The sequence below is a fragment of the Ambystoma mexicanum genome, chromosome 14 (genome assembly GCF_040938575.1).
Source record: "Ambystoma mexicanum isolate Mex_15411 chromosome 14, UKY_AmexF1_1, whole genome shotgun sequence".
In the NCBI taxonomy this organism is placed as follows: Eukaryota; Metazoa; Chordata; class Amphibia; order Caudata; family Ambystomatidae; genus Ambystoma; species Ambystoma mexicanum.
In genome coordinates this window covers 619,822,170-619,842,480 of record NC_090940.1, presented here as the reverse complement: position 1 = coordinate 619,842,480, position 20,311 = coordinate 619,822,170, and the positions used below count along the sequence as shown (strand labels likewise).

The following is a 20,311-nucleotide window of genomic DNA, read 5'->3' as shown; positions in this document are numbered from 1 at the left end:
GCGAGCACGTTGCCGCTGAGCTATCCTCCCAATTTGAAAAGAAAGTGCTGGTCATGTCAGGATTTTGGCTTTTATACTGCGACAGTGACCAGTGTAGTGGCCTTACAATGCCGGGACCTTGTGCCCATGCCTGGAGTACCCAGGCTATAGTCTGTTGAGGAAAGGGGAAGGGAGAAGCAGGAATATGAAAGCAGCAACACATGTGTTTATTTATATACAGGGAGGAACAATGCTTTTGATTGCAAAAGCACGAACAATAGATAGGAAATCAGATTTGACGGGAAACAGTGAGCTTCTTACAATGGGACGAGTTAGAGTGACATTCTAACACAGTTGTGGTAGGGAGTAAAAGGAACAGTCGCCGGGACAATACATGGGTGAACTTATTGAGATTAAGGACAATCAACCGTAGACGTTTTTAAGTGCAGGTACGCGGTACGGCCAGCTGGGTTAGGGGTGTGGCCATGATGGAAGAAGTGTTAAAGTGGAGGAAGAGAAAGTGAGGGACAGAGGCAGGTTAGAGGCGAGGGAAAAATGTTAGCTCGAAGGCAGATGAGAGGTAGGTTAAGAGAATAACTCAAAAGCAAGGAGGTAAGCTTTCAATAAATCAGTGTGGGCGGTTTCCCGGACGCCTTGGGAAGAGAATTCCATGCAAGTGGAGCAAAAAGAGAGAAAGAGGAAGTAAAGGAGAGCAGGCAAGGTGCCACAAGGGAAGCCGAGGAGGCAGAGCGGAGATTACGAGAAGGCTTGTAGAGTTGGATAGAAGATAGATACAGAGGTGCCTTACCGTGGATAGATTTGTGAACCAGGAGAAGAAATGCAAGATCCTGGGGGGTTCAGATAGAGGGAATGCGACTAATATAAAAGGGTGCAGGAGTATCGAGGGGCCTTGGATCGTAGGACATACTGCTCAGAAAATGGGAGAATAAGACCTTTCATGTTCACAAGCATTTTCCAGGGATGGTAGGTTCTAGTGCATAATAGGCTGTAAATAAGTGAAAGCAAGGTTATGTGATGGACCCTGGAAGTGCTCTACATTACCTTGAAATGTGGGGGGGGGGGGGGAAGCTTCTCAGGTAGAGTTTTCTTTTTGGCTCCCCCCCTGCAAACCCTAGCTATATAATCTGGAACTGCCCGACCCAATATGAGAAATGACAGAGCAAAGAATTGGCTAGGTGATCAGGTGAAAGCTGGGGACCACAGTGAAGGAGAGGAAACAGAACAATAAGAACGCGAAGTCAGTGCTGCACAGGCCATACATGCATGACGTTTCACCGAGGGTAACTTTACTAACGCACGCTATGGGAGAACCAAGTAGTGAAAACGGCGACACATGGGAGAAGACCACTGTGTTTTCCGAAGTGCCATGGCTCCTTGGTAGGCTTAGTGTTAGTGAGTTTAGGAACTCTTGTCCCCTATGACCAGGGCATTGTGTAGTTGCACGTTTGTGGTCTTGCTCCAACGACCTATGTAACCTATTCTGAGGGAGGCCTCAATTGGTTGCATGTCATTAAGGCAATAAGCCCCGAGCCGGTGGGCCATTACCACATAGTCCCTTCTCCCTTTCGATGGCGGCCACTTGTAAACTGGACAGGAGAGATGCGCTATGCACGCATGAATGTCTCCGGGCTTACCATAGGGTAAGGCTCGGAAACTGACCAATCAGTGCACAGCTTTCTGCTTCGTTGTGTTGCACGTCAGCCTTTAAAGTTTAGGGTGCCCCGGGCCCAGTGGCATTGAGGTCAATGGCTTGCACTCAGGATGGTACCTAATGGATTGTGTGTACTATTGGGACTTTTCCTACATCTGCTCCGTTGTGAGTGGATGTGACGTTTTGTGTTGTGTTGTAGAAGCCTGTCCCCTAATGATACCCAGTTGACTGTGCGTGCACCATCATGATTCTGTTCTTTCTTCGCTTTTTAGCTTTTTAGCTAGTGGCAGGGGTGTTGCTAGGTCGGGAAAAGATCAGAGGCTAACCCAATATTGGGATTCGGGGCTAGCTAGCCCTTTGGATAGCCCCTGAGCTTCTTTCTGGTGCTACAACCAAAAGACCCAGGGCGTGCGTGTGTGAGCGTGTGTGGTTTTTTATAAAATGTTGGTGAATGACCACTCTGGTAACATTGAGTGAGCGTGATGCGTGCACGATTCCATGAATCTCAGAGGATGGACCGGTGGGCACGCACTTCTGCGAACCTGGAACAGAAGTACAATAAAGAAACAGGTTTTCTGCATGCTGGCTCCTGCCCCGATGCCTCACGGGGGGACTTTCTAGAATGCAACACCACGGCAAAAGAACCCCAAAGGAACTTGAACACTCCTAAAAGTGTTTCACCTACTTAGTTTGATGGACCCACCACTCGGTGCCTTCAGCTACCAGACTGGACAGCATGCACTGCATAACTGTTTTATTACATTTGGAATTTTGCAAGAAGGTCTGTTTAGAGGGTTATGGGTGCAAGTATTTGGAATATCGTTTTACTTTCAAATGCAGATCATGCGTTAAGGGCCCTGGAAATGAGGAGTTTTAGTTAGGGATAAGGCGCGGGGAAGAGGCAAAGACCTTCCACTCTCCCCCATTAGTTGAGTGTCTGTTTTCTTTAGTTTGTGCTTTTAGGTGGCACTCAATAACATGGATCCTGTTGCATTGGCGTACAGATAGGAGGGAAATTGAAGGGAGACACAGCTTGTGGGGGTTCGTCTGGTTATTTCTTTTTATTTTAGATTAGTATCTATTTTAAGAGCGGGGAGGTCAGTTTCGATCGGAAATGACTACAATAACACATTTATAGGTGGCAGAGGCATTCCCACAAAGGGTGCCTGTACAATAGCACAAAGCTGAGAACAAGTGGCGAGCCAGAGTAGGAGGGAGTAAAAAGGTGGGACATAGACAGGGAACAAAACAGAAAAAAATATAAGAAAATAGCTAAATTAACATAAGTGGGGCAAGTGCTTCAAACTAAAGAGGGGTACTATTTAAATATACCTAAAATTACATTACTTAGCGTTTATTTACCCATCTGTCCACTGCCTGCCGCCGTGGCCATTCCAACCTACTACCTGCCTCCTCCCCTTAAAACACGACTCTCTGGGATCTCTCCGAGCTAGGACCATCACACAAATCAAAGATCTGTTTATTCCAGCCTTACTATCATACCCAACTGCTTGATAATCTTATGGTACACCAGGGCAGCCATGCCCGCATGTCTCCAGGCCGGAGACAAACCAGTATGGTGTCAAGGTATGGTTTGGCCGAGGAGAAAGCTTTGTTTCATAACAGTGAAAAATAAGCTGAAGAAGGGTAATGGCATTTAATGGACAGGCTCAAGAGAGTGCTTTGTTTAATCAAAGTAAAACATTTAATCAAACGCATATTGACAGGAACAAGACGCTGCTGCACTCCGGCAAAAACTGTCTTGCCGAAGCTCCCTGGCCCCCACTGCCGTGAGTCTCCTGAATGCTGTGCTTTTGGAGCTTCAATGCGCACAGCTATATGCAACGACTTTACAAACTGCATCCGAGAGTCGCCCTTGGCTCACCAGGACAGCCCAACCTCAAACAACGAAACAGTCCAAATCTGTATGTATATATGTAACTCAAGCTTTGCACACATTTTACTGTCATGGTGACTGTTCTAACAGATGAAATGGGCATACTACCAAGTGTGCATCACATGCTCAGAAGGAGTCCACGTTTGAATTACTATCAAAGACATGTTTGATACATTGGTGATCCTTCTTATGTTAAAAAAAAATGCACTGTTTTCATGGCAAGTAGCCAGCATCCTATTTTCACGGCACCCACATTATTCGACGCCTAGCTACGCCCATCAGTCCCACCCATACCACTAAATCTGCCACCCCCCCACCCCCTTTAATTCCCCTCTTAAGGGCTCGCACAGGTGAGGGGAGGGAGTTCCATCAGTAAATTCTTTCCATTTCCAGCACTGCAAATTGAGGCAATCATTGTTACACATCGCCTTGCACTGACTCACCCCCGTGTAGTTATGACTGTAATATTAATATTTCGTTTCTCGAGGAGCGGAAAATCTTATGACTCGTGGGTCTTTGAAGCGAGCAAACATTGTGATATGAAGCAAGCAGCGACACTCTGTCGGTTAGTCCTTTCCTGCTGGCAGAGATGAATCAGATCCCACACCCCCGCCACTCAGATATCAAAAAACAGCTTTTGCCAGCCAAGTGCCTTTCAGACATAGTCACAAGTCATACATTGGGGGCACAGATGAATTTGCCACCACCAGACACACAGGTACAAATACATTCATGATGAGAGTATAGGGTTTCTAAAAATAAAAACCTATGGTATCTATAAAAGGTTAGTCTATAATCGCTGGTAAGGTTCCACGTATAGAACCTAAAAAAGCTGAACACTGCAGAAGCCTTAACTCGCCCATTTTCTTTGGAGTGTTGTTAATGTGTTTAGTTATTGCACTGATGTAGGTGTGCTTGTTTATACTTGTTAGTTCTTTGGTGCGGAATGTGGTGTGAAGATTTTAGAATGTGTTGTGCGCTTGAAATTTTAGTAAGTGGTTGAGACTGACTGAGAGACTGCTGCTCTATGAAAACGTCCATGGAGCCAACCGGCTCATGGAAGAGGCAGAAGAGAGCAGATGCAGAAGCCGGTCCACTGAGAGGATGCCACGAGAGGAGGAAAGACCTCTTGGCATACGTAGGCACCGAGAAGCAGCCTCCATGCCTCTCGAGCGCAGAGCCACCCAGAATAGGCAAGTGGGACCCGTCAGGGCCGTGGAAGTCGTAAAGCAGAGGCATCATACCCAGGAAGAAGGAACGGGGTGCTGAAGAGCTGCTGCAGGCATAATGCGAGAGAACCGACACATGCCACAGAGAGCAAGTGTGTCCACCCAAGGGAAACTGGGACCCTGGGGCATGTCGGCAACCCTACAGAAGGAAAATCAGAGTAAAAAAAAAAGCATATGAGAGAGAATGGGAGACTCGATTTTCCCTAAAGAAATATAACCAAATTAATCCAAAATAGTGTCAAGTTTGCAAGTGTGCCAGGCAGATTCAAGTTGCAAGTGTGTTGAGTGAAGCACCGAAGAAAGTCTTGGCAGGAGAGTATGCCAGGCAGTTACAATTTGCAAGTGCATTGGATGAAGTACAGGAGAAAGCCCTGGCAGGAGAGTATACCAGGCAGGTTCAAGTGGGACAAAGTGTAAAGCAAATTTATTTTTACATTTGTATAGCGCATAAACAGCCCATGGGCATCGTGGCGCTGTTACTTGAAGGGAACTTAGTTACGGGGAGGGTTCATGAGGGAAACCTGATAAGGATACATCAGGTATAGCCAAAGACTATTGAAAGCATACTAAAAGGAGAAGAAACCTGGCAGCAGAATATACCAGATATCCTGCCAAAATTCAGACTGACAGCCAAGCTGTTTTTCATACAAGTTATTTTGCTGACAAAAAAGAAAACTCGCGTCAAGTACAGTGAAGAGAAACTGAGTCATCCTCTGGAACTGGATACTTTCATTATTGGAGTTACGCTTCTTCCTTTTTGAACATTTGTGCAATTTTCAAGGCCAACGACATTTCCCTTTTCCACCTTAGAGTTAATTTATAAGAGTGTGAGAGCACCCATCATAGTATTTTCAGACACAGGACGTTTTTGCTGTGGACATCTTAGCACGGGACAGACCCTTCATTTTTGTTTTAGGCAAGGAAACACTTCCTAGACTAGGGATAGTGAGGCATCTTCCAACCCCTTATTGTTTCAATAAATGTTTATGGCCAAAACTGTGAGCTCTCTGTGTCCGTTTCATTCCTGGTTCATCACATATGATTAGTGTTAATGTGAGATAGACATTTTGTTTCATGTGTAATGACTAAAAAAAAAAGAAAAAAAAAAAGGAAAAAAACATTGGTTACTAGCTATAAAAGGTTAAACATGTTCTTCACACTGATTTTCTCCATGAAGTATTGCTTACATTGTATCAGGGTAATGCTGACACATTTACTTGGAGGAATGATATTATTTGCTTGTTATTTCCTCTATTGTGCATATTGTTTTGTTGGTGTGTGTGTGTGAGTGTGCGCCATTTTGTAAATTATCTGGGTATATGCGGTTTATGCAACATACTGTGGAGGGTGTTGAACGTTTGATGATGTATAAAGTATTGGTTACTTTTTAACAATTAAAGGAGCTTAGGACCTTGTTGGAAAGAAAATGTTAATTTCGAGGAGGTGACTGAATACTTTTGCACTTTCATGCAAATTGGCCCCACCCTAAAATTTGACATTTACTCTACATAGTGCAAAAAAAAGGGTCAAACCTGGTGAAAAACGGGTTGAAATGTTTTGCCTGCAGCCAAAAAAATGCAAATCGTTTAAATGCCTCCTGCAAGTTAGGCCGGCAGGAGACAACGCCAACTGATTCCTTTCCAATCCGTCTGCTCGTAGTATGTGCTGCAAACAGCGGATTCAATAGGAATCCTTTGGTTTCACTCTAGCATGCATGTTTGCAGGTGGAAATGAAATGCAACTATTAACGGTGCATCCTTTACAGGCCCCAGCTCCACTTGGAGAAAAAAAAAACTGGAAAATGCCCCACGGTGTGCTAAAGCAAGTGTAACATTTATGCCTGCTTTTTCCACCAGCATGTTGCAAGTATCTAAATTGTGTTACACCATTGAAACAAGAATTGCTGAAATACGGTGACTGCATTTTAATTGGGGGAACATCCGGTGGTCGAAGTGTACAAAAAGAAGTAATGGAACCATGTTCCCTGCTGGCCTGTCCCCTCTCAAACCACATCACCAAGCCCCCTCCCATGCAACATACACACCCCCAGACATATGTGCCTGATGTTTAAGGGAACGTTCAGTGCAGTGCAAGTTTCAACTTCCTACACATTGATTTTTAAACCAAAACCATTCCAGAAGGGTTTCTTTTAAACAAAAGTATAGGACCAGTAAAACTTAATTAAAACAAGTTTAATAGCATATCTTTTTTGTTGTGTTGTATTGTAGGCTGGTCCGTTTTTTCTACTACAAATTATTAACTGTGTGTAGCAAGATTACCATTTAATTGTGCAATGTTTTTTAATAGGTATTTTTATAATGCATGCATTTTCCCCAAGTGTATTGCAGGGATTTGGGGTGATATTTATTTTTATTTTAGTAAATTAGAACATGTCCTACAAAGTCTCTTTTGATAAGTAGAATGTATTCATGAAGGTTACAGGGAACTTTGAGTGACGCATGCAATGCATGATGCTCCTTGAAGATTTCTTGGTTTGACATTGAACTGAGAAGTATGGCTTGCTTTCCAGAAGAGAGACTTCAAGTAAACACGTTGTTAGAGTTCATCTTTTTTCCTAAAGGTAATTTGTTGAATAAGAATTTAGGAGGCACGTTTTTTGCATTTCGCACATGTTTAATTTTAATTTTCTATTTCAAATCAAAATAATGTTTTCTGGTTTTTATATCATATTGTAATTGGTGTAGCTTTCTTTTTTGTGCGCTATTAATCCACCCGCAGTAATGCTTTTGAGGCACATTTGTTAATATATGCCTAGAAGTGTGCGCTTTGTAGGATGGAAATCTCACCAATATGGAGTTTCACAATTGTTTCTGTTTCTTTGTGGTGGGTGCACAGAAGTGTGTGTGGCAATATTTTTTTGTTCCTATTGTGGATACAGTATTTGGCTAAGTGTATATGGTTGTGCATATGGTTAGTGTTAAAAGAGTTGTACATTTGTATGCGTGGCATTGTGTTTGGGGAGTTGTTTTACTGTTATGGTTAGTAGAATATAGTTGCATTTGCTGCATGCGGTGCACTGTCTATGTTTATGATTGATGTGGATAGGTGGGTATGTGTGTTGGCGAGCCTGCTCCCCCCCCCCCAATCAAGCGCACTTGCATGTACACTTATACCTTGAAGACAAATGGGAGGGGTTTCTTTTGGGGGGATTTCAGTTCTTGTATTACAATCATGAATTGTACTTATCAAATTAATTCTCCATCAAGGGTCTGTCTTTCGGTGTGGCACACTTGTTGGTTGGAACCTGTATGGCTTCCAAAATGTGCTTTGCTACAAGCACATTAAGGTGAATGCAGAGGTGCATCTAAAAAGAAAAATGTGCACGAGAGGGTGTTTTCAATATGCACTTAGCGTGTTGTAAAATGGGTCAGGTGTAGCTTAAATTTGGCTTGTTATTATGTTGCTCCAATGTATTTTTTGATACATGCAAGGCTGCCATTTATCTTTTGAAATTGCACATTAATCAAATTTGGTTGTGCAATTTTTTGCGCAGTGGGAGGGCTGGTGTGGTGGCTCAGAGGATTCTCAGATTATTAATGGCTAACGGGTGTGTTTTTGGAGGTCAGTGCATATGGTATTTGGGTGCATTTTTGATACACTTTGGGATTGTCCTTTGTGCTGTTTGGAATTGCTGGTCGAAATAAATCTGTTTGGGATGTTTTGGTGGGTTTGAGATGATGTGCAAATATACACTATGTCTTTTAAAGAGATAGTTAACTCAAAAATGTTATTGGCTAAAAGATGGCCCATAATCAAAAATATATATAAAAAAAGCTCAAACTCGAAAATATCAATCATTAGGAGGCATCCATTTTGTGTAATGGATGAGCCTTCTGTGCTTCTGTTAAGCTCTGCCCTTGCGGCACTAATGAAGCAAAAGCCAGCCAGCTGTAATAAACAAAAGCTACCAGTAGGCGGCTTGTGCATCATTATTGCCGGAGAGCAGAGAATGCAGGCAGGAAGGCTGCATGCGGGCAAGTGCTTTTTCTTAAGAGATCACTGCAATCATGAATACAACTGGGTTGTATTCATGATTGCTGTGGTTTTCTTTCTAAATTTTCCTGGGCTCCCCTGTGCCGGAGGAGCCCATGAAACTTAAAAAGAAAACCACTGCAATTATAGATACAACTGTGGTGTATTTATGACTGCAGCAGCTTTCGCTTTGAGTCTCCTGAGCTCCCCTGGCCTGGGGGAGCCCAGGAGACTCAAGGCTAAAGCCACTGCAGTCATAAATACAAGGCTGTTGTATTAATGATTTCCACGGTTTTCTAACTACGGTAATCATATATACAACGTTTGTTTGTTTATTTATATTTTTCACACCAGACCCCGAAGTATCAGGGAGCCGTGGTTACAGGAAGACTCTCAGCTTAGGTTACAGATGGTATATATACAAGTCAAATATAGTGAAATACAATTACAAAATAACACAAGTCGGAGATAGTGAAATACAATTACATGGTAGCATAAAAGAGAATGAAAGGTACAGGCAAAGAACACTGTGCAGGCATCTTAATAACAAAACTCTCAAATCTATTTATATTGCAATAAGGTGTGTGGCAGTGCTTTAGTGGTCATTGGCTTTAAACCAGTTGATACAGTTGCGTCTGAAATTCATGTATGATTGATCTGCACGGATGGAGGAAGGCAGGGAGTTCCAGAGCTGAGCGGCTTGGACAGGAAAGCTTCTGCTCCTGACCTTTGATATCTTAAATCTTGGGACAATAAGGCAGTTGGTGTTAGCTGTTCTAGTGGGCCTGATCGAGGATTTTCTGCAGAATCTCTCAGTAAGGTGACAAGGCACAGCATTGTTCAGGCATTTGTAGGTAAGCAAGGTGGCTTTTAGCTGGATTTTGTCGTTGGTGGATAGCCAATTGTTTTGTTTCCTGATCTCAGAGATGTGTACTCTCCTTGCTATGCCCAGGGCTGCTCTAAGGGCATTGTTTTGGAGTGTTTGAATTCTTCTAGTGGTGTACTTATTGGAACCATTGTAGAGGGAGTTACAGTAGTCCAGTTTGGAAAGGATGAGGGCTCTGGCAAGGATAATACAGCTATTCTTGGAGAGAAATGGTTTGCCAGCTCTGATGAGTTTTCATGTATATGCAGTGGCGGATGCCATGGTGTTACTCGTTTGGTGAATGTGAGGGTGGAATCGAGGTAAAAGCCTAGTGTTTTTCCTTCGTTAGCAACTTTAATGGAGTTGCTGTCAATCATAAAGGAGGTGTATTTGTGGCCTAGTTTTTTTAGATTAGTAGTGGTCCCCAATATGATGACGTATTTATAATTGCCACGCCTTTGCTTGTAGGCAAGTCCAGGCAATTATGAATACTTCGCCAGCATCCGGCAGAGTTTTCATAATTGCTGCGACTTTCTTTTCTAGTTTCCTGTGCACGGCAAACTAGAAAAGAAAGTGGCAGCAATTATGAAAACTGCCGCAAGAGCAGAGCTTCAGAGGAGGCTGCTTCAAATCACCAAAATGGATGCCACCATGTAAACGCTTTGACCCTCGTTTGCTCAAACATTTAGATAGGAACTTTCTTTAAAAAGAGGTTTAATAAATGTTTTTGATTATTGCCCATCTTTTAAACCAATAATATTTTTGAGCGCACTGTTCCTTTAACAATGCGCACTAGTAGATTACTTATGAGCTGCTGTGTTTGGTTAGTGCCGGGGTCGTCTATGAGGATTCCCTGCAATTAGATAAAGGGTGTATTGGTGTGTTGACACAAAGCTTTTTCCTTTGATGTATTTGCAAGGTGTGATGTTCTGAGCCTTTAAATTGCTGACTGCATGCGTGCAGAAACACAGAGCGCTAAATATATGCAAGCAGGAGCGTAATAAGGACAGTGTTTTGTGCAAATATTTTTTGTAATCACTATTCATTGATGTGGCTGTGCATGATGTTTTGACAATCGAGTTGTAGGCCAGGCCAAGCACCGGCGGTCGGTTTACCAGAAAACGTTACAATGTAATGTTCAATTTCTGAGTGTTGGCATGTATGAGTGGGTGGATATGTACATGCATAGGTGCCAGTTTGCTCTTAACGTAAAAGAAATTCTGGCACTCTAGGTGTCACTAACCACCGCACAGTGGCACAAGGTTTGATTTTGAACTCGACTACATATATAAGTGGGTGTATAAAGGAGTCTGGATGTGTGATAAGATGTCATGTTATCATGACACAAGAAACATGTTGCGCTTTGGTTCATGCATTGGTAGCACATTTTTGTGCATATAAAAAGTTTTTTCTGCAATGCCTTCCTTTGCCTATGCCAGCGGTCTGTGTGTGGAGTAGTCTTTTTGTACCTGGCGCTGGGGTACGGGTGTGTGAGCATGTATGTGTTAGGCAGTATATTACAAAATAGCTTTTGCCACTCTAGCCTGCCAGGGCAAGCGTTTCATGGCAGGTGTAGTGGTTGAGAATGATTATGTCTGTGGGCAGGTATAAAAGGTTTGTGTATGGGTCTTTTAGGCAGTAGGAACTTTGCTTCGTTTGACCTGCACGTCTTCTGCGCATGTCCAGAAGTATGAATACTTTTTTGGGCATAAAAAGAGAATCTCTCGATTTTGTTGCATTTGTTTTTGAACTTTTCCAAGTACACTATTTCAGCATAAGGCATAAGTGTGTACCAAAAATCTTGAAAATCGAAGCAGACAATTTTGAGATATTGTGGGCTAAATGGAACATGTTTTAGCCTCTATAGATACCCAGTCCAAGATAATATTGTTAATAGCAATCATTTTAGGCATTAACACATCACATAATGCGACATGAGTATCAGAGTTAGATAACAAATATCTTAAAAACGGTAATAAACTTTCCTAGATGGGAACAAAGGTTACAGAGGAAACGTCTCCCTATGTAAAGTTTAATGGAGCACCATGCGTCTATTGTGTAGATAGAATAGCTACACAGACACCAACAGAGCGAACTGGCCTTTCAGAAAGTACAATATTTTAGCCAGAGCCTTTGAGAAGCCTCGGGCAGTGTGTTTTCCAACAGATAAGTTTGCTTGTCAATTAGGCAGATACAGAGATTGGGGTTCTCACAGAATTTCAAAAGCTGGGCCCTCGCCTTGACTCTGTCCATCATGACAGTGTCCAAATATTCAATGCAGAAAAATCAGACCAGCCTTGCTCCGTCCAATCTCCTGCCTGCCCGACAACCAAGCTTCTGCCCCTCAGTCAACATGTCTTAAACACGTGTCTGGGGTTGCTGTTGGTACTCTTGTTCAAAGGAGGATTGCCTATCATTTCGGTGCAGGACTGCTCAAGTGGGCGGGACAAAGACTGATGAGCAAATGGATATTCCTCCTTTGGGAAAGGTACAGCGAGCTAAAACATGTGGCTGCGGACTCTGGGTACATTCCCATGGAACAGGTTATCATGCCGTTTACTTTCACGCAGAGGGGCGCACTGACCTTCAATTCTATGTCTTTTGGTGGGTAGTTTGCTGCTTTTCCTTCAAGAGCTGTACAGGAGGGCACCAGCCCATGGCCTCATGTCCAGCTTATACTTGGCCAGCACGGAGATGCTCCGACACCAGGTAAATGGAGGTTTATACGAAAGCGGCGGCACGGATGGGACTCTAGTTAGATTTCTGCCTGTTGAACTCTGGTTCTCCCAGTTCTGTGCCACCATCCTCCAGTTTGAAGGCTTGCTTCAACTCACACTGCCAGGGCCTATCCACACCGGTCCACTTGATTCAACAGCTTATTGCAGCTGCCAGCCTTCGGTGGGACAGGCTGAGGTTGGAGACTTTGGCTGCTCCCCCTGTTGCCCCAGACACCATGGACCACCATCCTTCAATCCATCCCCCAAAATGAAGGAAAGCCCTGGTCAGCGAGAGCATTGTTGGGACAAGTGCACTGTGGCCTCACTGGTCCAGCCAACTAGGCAGCCTAGAGAAAGCTCTAGAGCGCTGGAAGGAAAGGCCTCCAACCAGTGCCTAGAAACATGAGGTGGCCTAGACTTCTTCATCCTTAGTGCTCCCAGAAGCCTTTGGCGCATAGGGGACGGAAGGCATGAACATTTGGAAGCCTCCGTACCCCTCCAACTCTCTTCCATGCTATGAATCGGAGAGAGCGGGACCAAGAAGGTTCTGACTGGAGATATAATGGCGGCCTGGTTAGCCGCTTATCGGTGCCCTCTGTTGGGCTCCAGCGACACTCTCACTGTGCCTCTAGTCACCTCTTCCACATCATTTCCAACTCAACCTCAGACCCACCATTCTACTCACCACTGCCCCATAATGTCCAACTCCCTGTCCCCTCGATTCCTCTCACGGTCACCCACGATTGCTCTTCCACCCTCATAGTCCCCTATGGAGGAGAGAGGCTTCAGTTCATAGTGTGCCTGGCTGTTTTGAGCAAATAATAAAGAACTAATGTATACCCATAACAAGCCTTACTGTCTGAACCTTCTCTCCCCAAAAACTGCCCCTTCTCCACACCGACATGCATTTCAAGTTAAAAAAATGTTTATCGGCCAATAGCCATTAATGCTCAGATTACTTACCGGTAATCCTCCTTACTTCTAGTCCTACTCTTCCTCGTCACAGTACTGACAAGGACGAATGGACATAATGGACATGTGCAAGTTCGAGGACCACAACTCCCATCAGCGCTAGCCACAACAATCAATGGTGAGGGATCATGAGAGTCGTAGTCCAAAACATCTAGAGGGCAGCAGGTTGAAGACCACGGCTTTAAGGCATCTGTGTCACGTGATAAAGTCCACAGATGCATAGATACACACACACATACGTACATAACAATGGTGACAGCTAGAGGAGCTAACAGGTGGCTAGACCTACCCATGCCAACCGCAGTGACACCACACACAGATTTGCAGCACCCAAGGGCGAGTGTGCCCTATGTAGAAAGGATACATCCTCTGTGCACTTGGTTCCTTGATCTGCACCACGACCTACAAAAAACACTGCTCCCATATGTAAAAACAAGCAATGGCAATGCCAATAGTTGGACCCTCTATCAAATTCAAGCCATGGCTGAATAGCAGGAGTAGAAATCGCATCATCACATACTTAACACAAAACAGGTGAATGTATCAAACAGAAGAAAGATTGGCAAAGCTTACAGTGTGTGCTTTTCTATAGGCAGACACGTTAACCCATTCAGATCCATTAAACACTACAGTTGTATGTGTTACTTATTTAAATAGGCGTGTTTGGATGAAACTCTAACATTAGACACGTCAAGTGCTCCAATTCAAGTCATGGGTGCTTAAAAATCATGTTTTGGGCATTTACGTTTTCGTGCTTGTTTTAATATTTATAATGCGCACGAGACCTAAAGGTATCGGCCAAAAGGCATAAAGAGGGTTGCTCAGCTTCGGTTACATTGCTGTAAAATATCATACATTTTATATAGTACATTTTATACAATTGTAGGTGGGCAAAGTGTACCGAATGCCGGCATAAGAAAGGCAGTTACACAATATGGCAAGAAACATCGTGAAACAATTATATACAGTTTGTACAGATGGGGCAGGTGAAGTATTCTAGGTGTAGTAGAGCGTCAGGTGTCATTTTCCTTGATCCAATGGATAAGGTTGGATCTAAAACGTAGATCGAGTAGGTCTTCCCTTAAGGTAGGTGGGAGTGAGTTCCAATATTGGGCAGCTTTGACCGGGAAGCTGCTTCCACCAGTCTTCGTGCGTTTAAATCTGGGCACTAGTAGGAGGTTGGCGTTGGCTGTTCTCGAAGGACGGTTGGAGGATTGTCTCGAGAATCTGGCAATGAGGTATTATGGGGAGCATGGTGGAGGCATTTATGCGTCAGGGAGACTGTTTTGAGGAGAATTTTGTCTTTTGTGGAGAGCCAGTTGTTAGATCTTCTTAGGTCAGATATGTGGGCTTTCTTGGGAATACTGGGCTGCTCTCAAGGCATTATTTTGTAAAATCTGGATCCTATCGGTGATGTATTTGTTGCTCCCTACATATAAGGGATTTCAGTAATCCAGTTTGGATAAGGCAAGGGCTCTTGCTAGGGTAATGCAGTTGTTAGAGGAGAGGAAAGGCTTGGCTGCTCTGATTAGCTTACAGGTGTAAGCAGTAGAGGAGGCCATGGAATTTGTTTTTTGAAGGTTAGTGTGGAGTCTAGATAGAATCCAAGGGTTTTGACCTTGTTGGCTACTGTGATGTTGTTGTCTATTTTGAAGTTGGAGTAAATATGGCCTAGTTTGTTGAGGTTAGCAGGGGTGCCGAGAATGAGGAGTTCTGTTTCGTCATCATTCAGGCATAGACCATGAGATGCCATCCATGCCTGGGTGATGGTACACTCTATTCACAAAAGGCCAAATCCTTGTTGTAATCTCCCATCAATGGGATGAGGATCTGTGTAGCATAATTAGTGTAGGTGATACCCAGGCCATCTAGATCATCAAAATGGGGCTTTGCAAAGATGTTGTACAGAGTGGGCGAGACGCAGGAGCCCTGGGGCATGCTGCAGGTCATGGGTAAGGGGTCAGCGGCTGCTAGGGGTGAGAAAACACGCATTGTTCTATTGTCAAGGAAGGAAGGAATCCAGCCTATGGCTTCTTGTGAGAAGTGAGCAGCAGAGTCCAAGTGGTTGCAAAGAATCTTATGGTCCACCAGGTCGAACGCTGCTGAGAGACCAAGTAGCAGTAATAGTGCTGTCTTATCATTGTCTCTCAGGGCGTCTATTTGTGCTTTAAGGTCGATAAGCGCATTGTGGTCTAAAACCTGACTGACGTACTCCTAGAAGGTGGTTGCATTCCAGATATTGTTGGATTTGGAGGTATGCCATCTTATCTAAGATTTTGAGCAGAAACGGGACTGTGGTGATGAGGCTATAGTTAGTGGGTATTGACGGGTCAAGTGTTTGTTTTTTAAACAAGTGGGAAGACCCAAGACTGTTTCAGGTTGCTGGGAATGGTGCCGGTGAAGAAGTTTGGCAATGAATGGGGAAAGGTCATGTGCAGCATCTTTTATAATTTGTGCTGGACAGGGATCGCTGTGGCAGTTGGACGGTTTGAGGGTTAGGAGGACTTTTTCAAATTCAAGGATGGATGCTTTCTTGAAGTTGAAGTGGGGTGTAGGTAGGGTGGGAAGAGCGGGAGGCAGGGTGGTTGGGGGCAAGGGTGCAGAGATATTATTAGGATTAGGGGCAAGGGGGAGAGTTTCTTTTTTTATTGTTAATCTTAGCCTGGAGGGTCGTTCTCTTGTTAGATAGGGCGCTCTCTATGCTGGTGCACCAGCTTTTGTCCTTAAGACAGGCGTCTGGGTCTTGGATAGGAGTTTCTATCTCTTTGAGGATTGTGAACAATTCCTTGGTATTTGAGTTGGCTTGAGTAACACACAGGTTATATGACGCTTGTTTGGCAATGATGATTTCTTTTTTGTAAAGTGAGGCTAGTTTGCTGATGTCAGACGGCTCAAGTCTCCAAATTTGTTAACTTTTGCGTTTCTCTAGTCGGATTGCTTTCAGATGGGGAGAGAACCATGCATTCACATGTTTTTTCAGTTTGCCCTTTCCGATTTTCAATGATGCTATGGCATCTAAAGCAGATAGCATTACTTTGTTGTACCTACCAATATGTATGGGTCTGTGAGAGCAGGAAGAGAGTTCAAGGTGGGAAGAATTAGGAGAGTGAGATTTTCAGCTGTGATTTTTTTTTTTTTGTTTCTAGTGGGAATGGCAGGAGCTATGCTGTCGGCATGTAAGGGAGCTGTAGCCTCTAAGGAGAAGGAGATCAGGTGGTGGTCGGACCAGGCGGCAGTGTTATGGAAGTGATGGATGTCTGGCAATTGTGCTCCGCTATCCAATCGAGGGTCCTGCCTTTAGTATGGGTCGCACCTGTTAACTTTTGGGTGAACCCTAATTCCTCAAGGGAATCGTTAATCTGCGTTTCGTTATGATCTGAAGGGTCTTTGAAACCAAGGTCGAGGTCTCCTAAAAGAAGACATAGTGAGGAGTTTTTAAGGTTATCAGATAGGATATTGGTAAGATTTTCTTCGAAGAGCCTAGTGGACCAGGGGGTCTGTATATGAGGTGAATAGATGAGGTCTGGGTGTCAGAGATAGTCAACTTGGCAGTGAGGGATTTGCACGAGTCTGCATTAAGTGGAGAGGTGGGTCTCAACGCTAGGCTAGTTTTTGCAATTATGGCAAGGCCTCTGCCTCGGAAAGTGGTGCGATCTATTCTTAGAAGGGTGTAGTCCTCGGGGATGGCTAACATGATCGCTGGGCCAGCTGCTGAATGAAGCCACAGGGATGGCGAGGAAGTCCATTTTTTCTGTTAGGAGTAGATCGGCAATTTCTGTGGCATGGGCCACCATAGAACGGGCGTTTGTTAGGTCTCCTTTTATACCGGTCTGTCTGGATTCCATAGGTAGTGCCTGGGTGTTGTGGTGGTGCCTTGGGTGGGTGTTGTGGTCTCGAGTGAGCCGGCTGTTAAGCTGGAGTGGGTGCTGAGTGTTGGTAGCTTTGTAAGAGGAGGTTTTGGTGTTAGGCTGAGGGCCTCTTAGGTTTCTGGTAGAGTTATTAGAGAGAGGTTGTAGGGTTTTGGCTAGAGGCTCATAGATTTTGGGGAGTCTGGCGTGAAGTTTGAGGTTTCTTTGGAAGACACTACAAGGTCTTGTGATCAGGTCATTATGACTTGGAGGTTTATGATGGAGAGTCGCATGCGCTAATAAAGGCAAGGTATGTGCCATGGTAAAGTCTAGTATACTAAATAGGTATAGGATAGTCCTCAATAGGACGGTGTAAATCAAAGGCAGGTACATGGTTTGCGCGTGAGGTGGCTAGCTGATGGTGAATGTGGAATTTAAGATTGGTTGAAGGGTGTCAGTGCGTGGGCGCAGGTGATTGGGTAAGGTAATGTCACGGAAGCTATAGCAAATAGGCTAAAACTACTATATTGGCTATGATGCGAGTGGATAGAAACGATCTATCTAGGGTAGAATGAAAGCAATGATTCAATAAATGCGCAAATGTCTAGATTGAGGATAGGCACAAATGTCAGGATGCAGTGCCATCACAACGGTCACAGGCTGGGATCAGTGTGGACACAGCGTGGCTGGGTTCAATATATATGCAGTGGCTAGGTTGAGCGGGGGCATATAGGCACACGTGCTGATTTAGGGGCGCAGGCAACATACAGTCAAGATAGTCAAATGCAGGTAATGTTAGATAGACTAGTAGCATAGTTGCTGTGGTTGCATAAGCAGTAAGATACACGTGCAAAGGTAGGGCGCAGGATGGCAGGTGGAGTAGATTACTAGTTAGGCTCCATATGTCAGCGCTACGAGTACATGGGAGCGCGACCAAGTCATTTCAGAGTCATGCCGTGTTGGGCAAGGGCAGGGCTAGTTTACTAGCGGGAAGCGTTACTTCAGGCTCACGGGGACCAGTGGTCGAAGTGAGCGGGAACGGTCGGGAGCGCTGCTCCTCTACTTTTTTAAATTACGTTTTACAGCTCCTATACTTTTATTTTAAAACGAAACCGTTCCGGAATGGTTTCGTTTTAAAATAAAAGTGTAGGAAGACGTTGCAGCTTGCACTTTCAGTGCACTGCACTGAAAGTTCCCTTAAAAAGCAGGTGCAAGAGTTTGGGGTTTGTATTGTTTGTGGGAGGGGGCGTGGCGATGGGGTTTATGGGGAGTGGGTGCAGGCCAGCAGGGAACATAGTTCCACTACTTCTTTTTGTACACTTCGACCACTGACGGGGACCATATGAGACGCGTGCCCTGGGGGGCACGGATTACAGAGAGTATACAGCAGTTCTTACCGGGTGGGCGCTGTGGAGACAGGCAGCGTGCATGGGCCCATTGCCCATACGGCTCACGACAGGAGAGGTACCTTGGTGAGTGCCAGGGGCGTTGCTAGGGGGGGGGGGGGCTAAGGGGGCTATAGCCCCTGATCTTTTGGTTGTAGCCCCGGATAGAATCTCAGGAGCTACAGCCAAAAGACTAGCTAGCCCCCAGTCCCAACAGTTCCGACATCAGCTTAGCCCCGGGTCTTTTCCAGACCTAGCAACTCCCCTGGTGAGTGCCTTCGTGTGGGCAAAATGGATAATGGGTTATTTTATTGTGTTATGATTTTTAAAATGTATTTTATGTTGTATGGAACTGATGTAGCCTACAATTACATATTTGGCTAAAGCTACACTTTGTGAAGAGTTAGAAAAAAAAAAATCTGTGGCTGCTTGCTAGCTGTGATGAAACCATTAACTTTCAGACATCTGTATCTGCACGTGGGAATTACTGTTTTAAATCACATACATGTGACAGGAATTTAGTACACAGCAAAGAATGTGCTACTGGTCATGGGCCCATGTGTATCCCTTCACAAATGCTATAGAAAAATAAAAACACCACTAGAGCCGCATATGCTTTCTAAAGCGACCCTTATTTGTGGCCACCTCTACACGCAAGAAACAAGAAGTACAGCAAAGCAGTCACTGTTCTGTCAAACCTCGGGCATCTGGCCTCTTTACATTAAACTGACGGCAGAAGTAAAGAGCTGCAACAGAAAACACACACAGGTACAGAGCAAATCCCCATCACCCACTGCAGTCTTGCGCGCATTTGCTGACACACTCTTCCCACCCTCTTATAGCGCTGTGAGGAGCGTGTGAACTTTTCAGTGCTTGCGACGCGTGCCTTCTGCATGCCGAAGGCGTGTGTGCTACCCGGGGGAACGCAGTTCCAGAGGGTGGATGGGCCATACCTGTGGGCGGCGAGTGCAGCATCTCTTCCCGGCAGCCACCACAGCCTCTTCCGCTATCGGGGTCAGCAGCAGCACCTCTGCCCCAGGGCAGCCTGGAGGAGCGTCGCGCGTGTCCCACTTCCGTTCCGGCTCCCTGATGTATCACTGCCCCGTGCCCCTCATCTGCAACCTCGGCCGGCCAAAAACACTGCACCCACTTACAGTCCGCGGACCCGCAATCAAAGTCCGCCCCTTTGTCTATGTAACTCCTCCTGTTCTGCCCCTTCCTTACGTCATGCGTGGACCTATGGTCTCTACTTCACATCTGCAGCCCCCCTCCCTTTCTCCTTTCATCTTCCCCGCACTCTCTGATACCCCCCCCCCCCCTTAGACTCCCCCCCTGCAGCCTCTGCCTCCCTCTCCCGCTTCCCTCCCATTACAGCTGCCGCACGGATTCACGCCGCTTCTGATTGGCTGCCGATGACCTCATCTCCCTTTCCGTAGTGTAAGGAACCAATGAGCGGCCTCCGTCGGCTCCATCAATGGGGCTGGGCAGCGTTCTGTGAGCGCGAGTAGCGTCGCCAGGAGGGGGCGGCGCGCGCCTGTCATCAGGGATGATGGGGCATCATTACTTAGCCTGCGCATTGCCAATAAGACTGTGCATCGTGAATGGGGGCTGAAGATAACCGTCGAGGGTGTTTGCATCGTCAATGCTGGCCGGGCATCAGCGATGTGGGCGTATCCTCATCACCCATGAGGGGATGATCAGCATTAATGAGCCTGGGTATTATTCATGAGAATCTGCATCTTTTATTGGGGCTG

At 45.2% G+C, this 20,311-nt stretch overlaps 1 protein-coding gene across 4 annotated transcripts in view; it reads right to left on the bottom strand.

Annotated features, from left to right (window-relative positions):
- Positions 1 to 19,854, bottom strand: part of RPS6KL1 (ribosomal protein S6 kinase like 1) — a 100,713-nt gene extending 80,859 nt beyond the window's left edge. For all 4 annotated transcript variants that reach the window (XR_011283806.1, XM_069638066.1, XM_069638068.1 and 1 more), the window contains exon 1: positions 19,511 to 19,854. The gene's annotated coding sequence lies outside the window, so the exon portion shown is untranslated. The remainder of the gene's footprint in view (positions 1 to 19,510) is intronic.
- Positions 19,855 to 20,311: the final 457 nt, after the last annotated feature.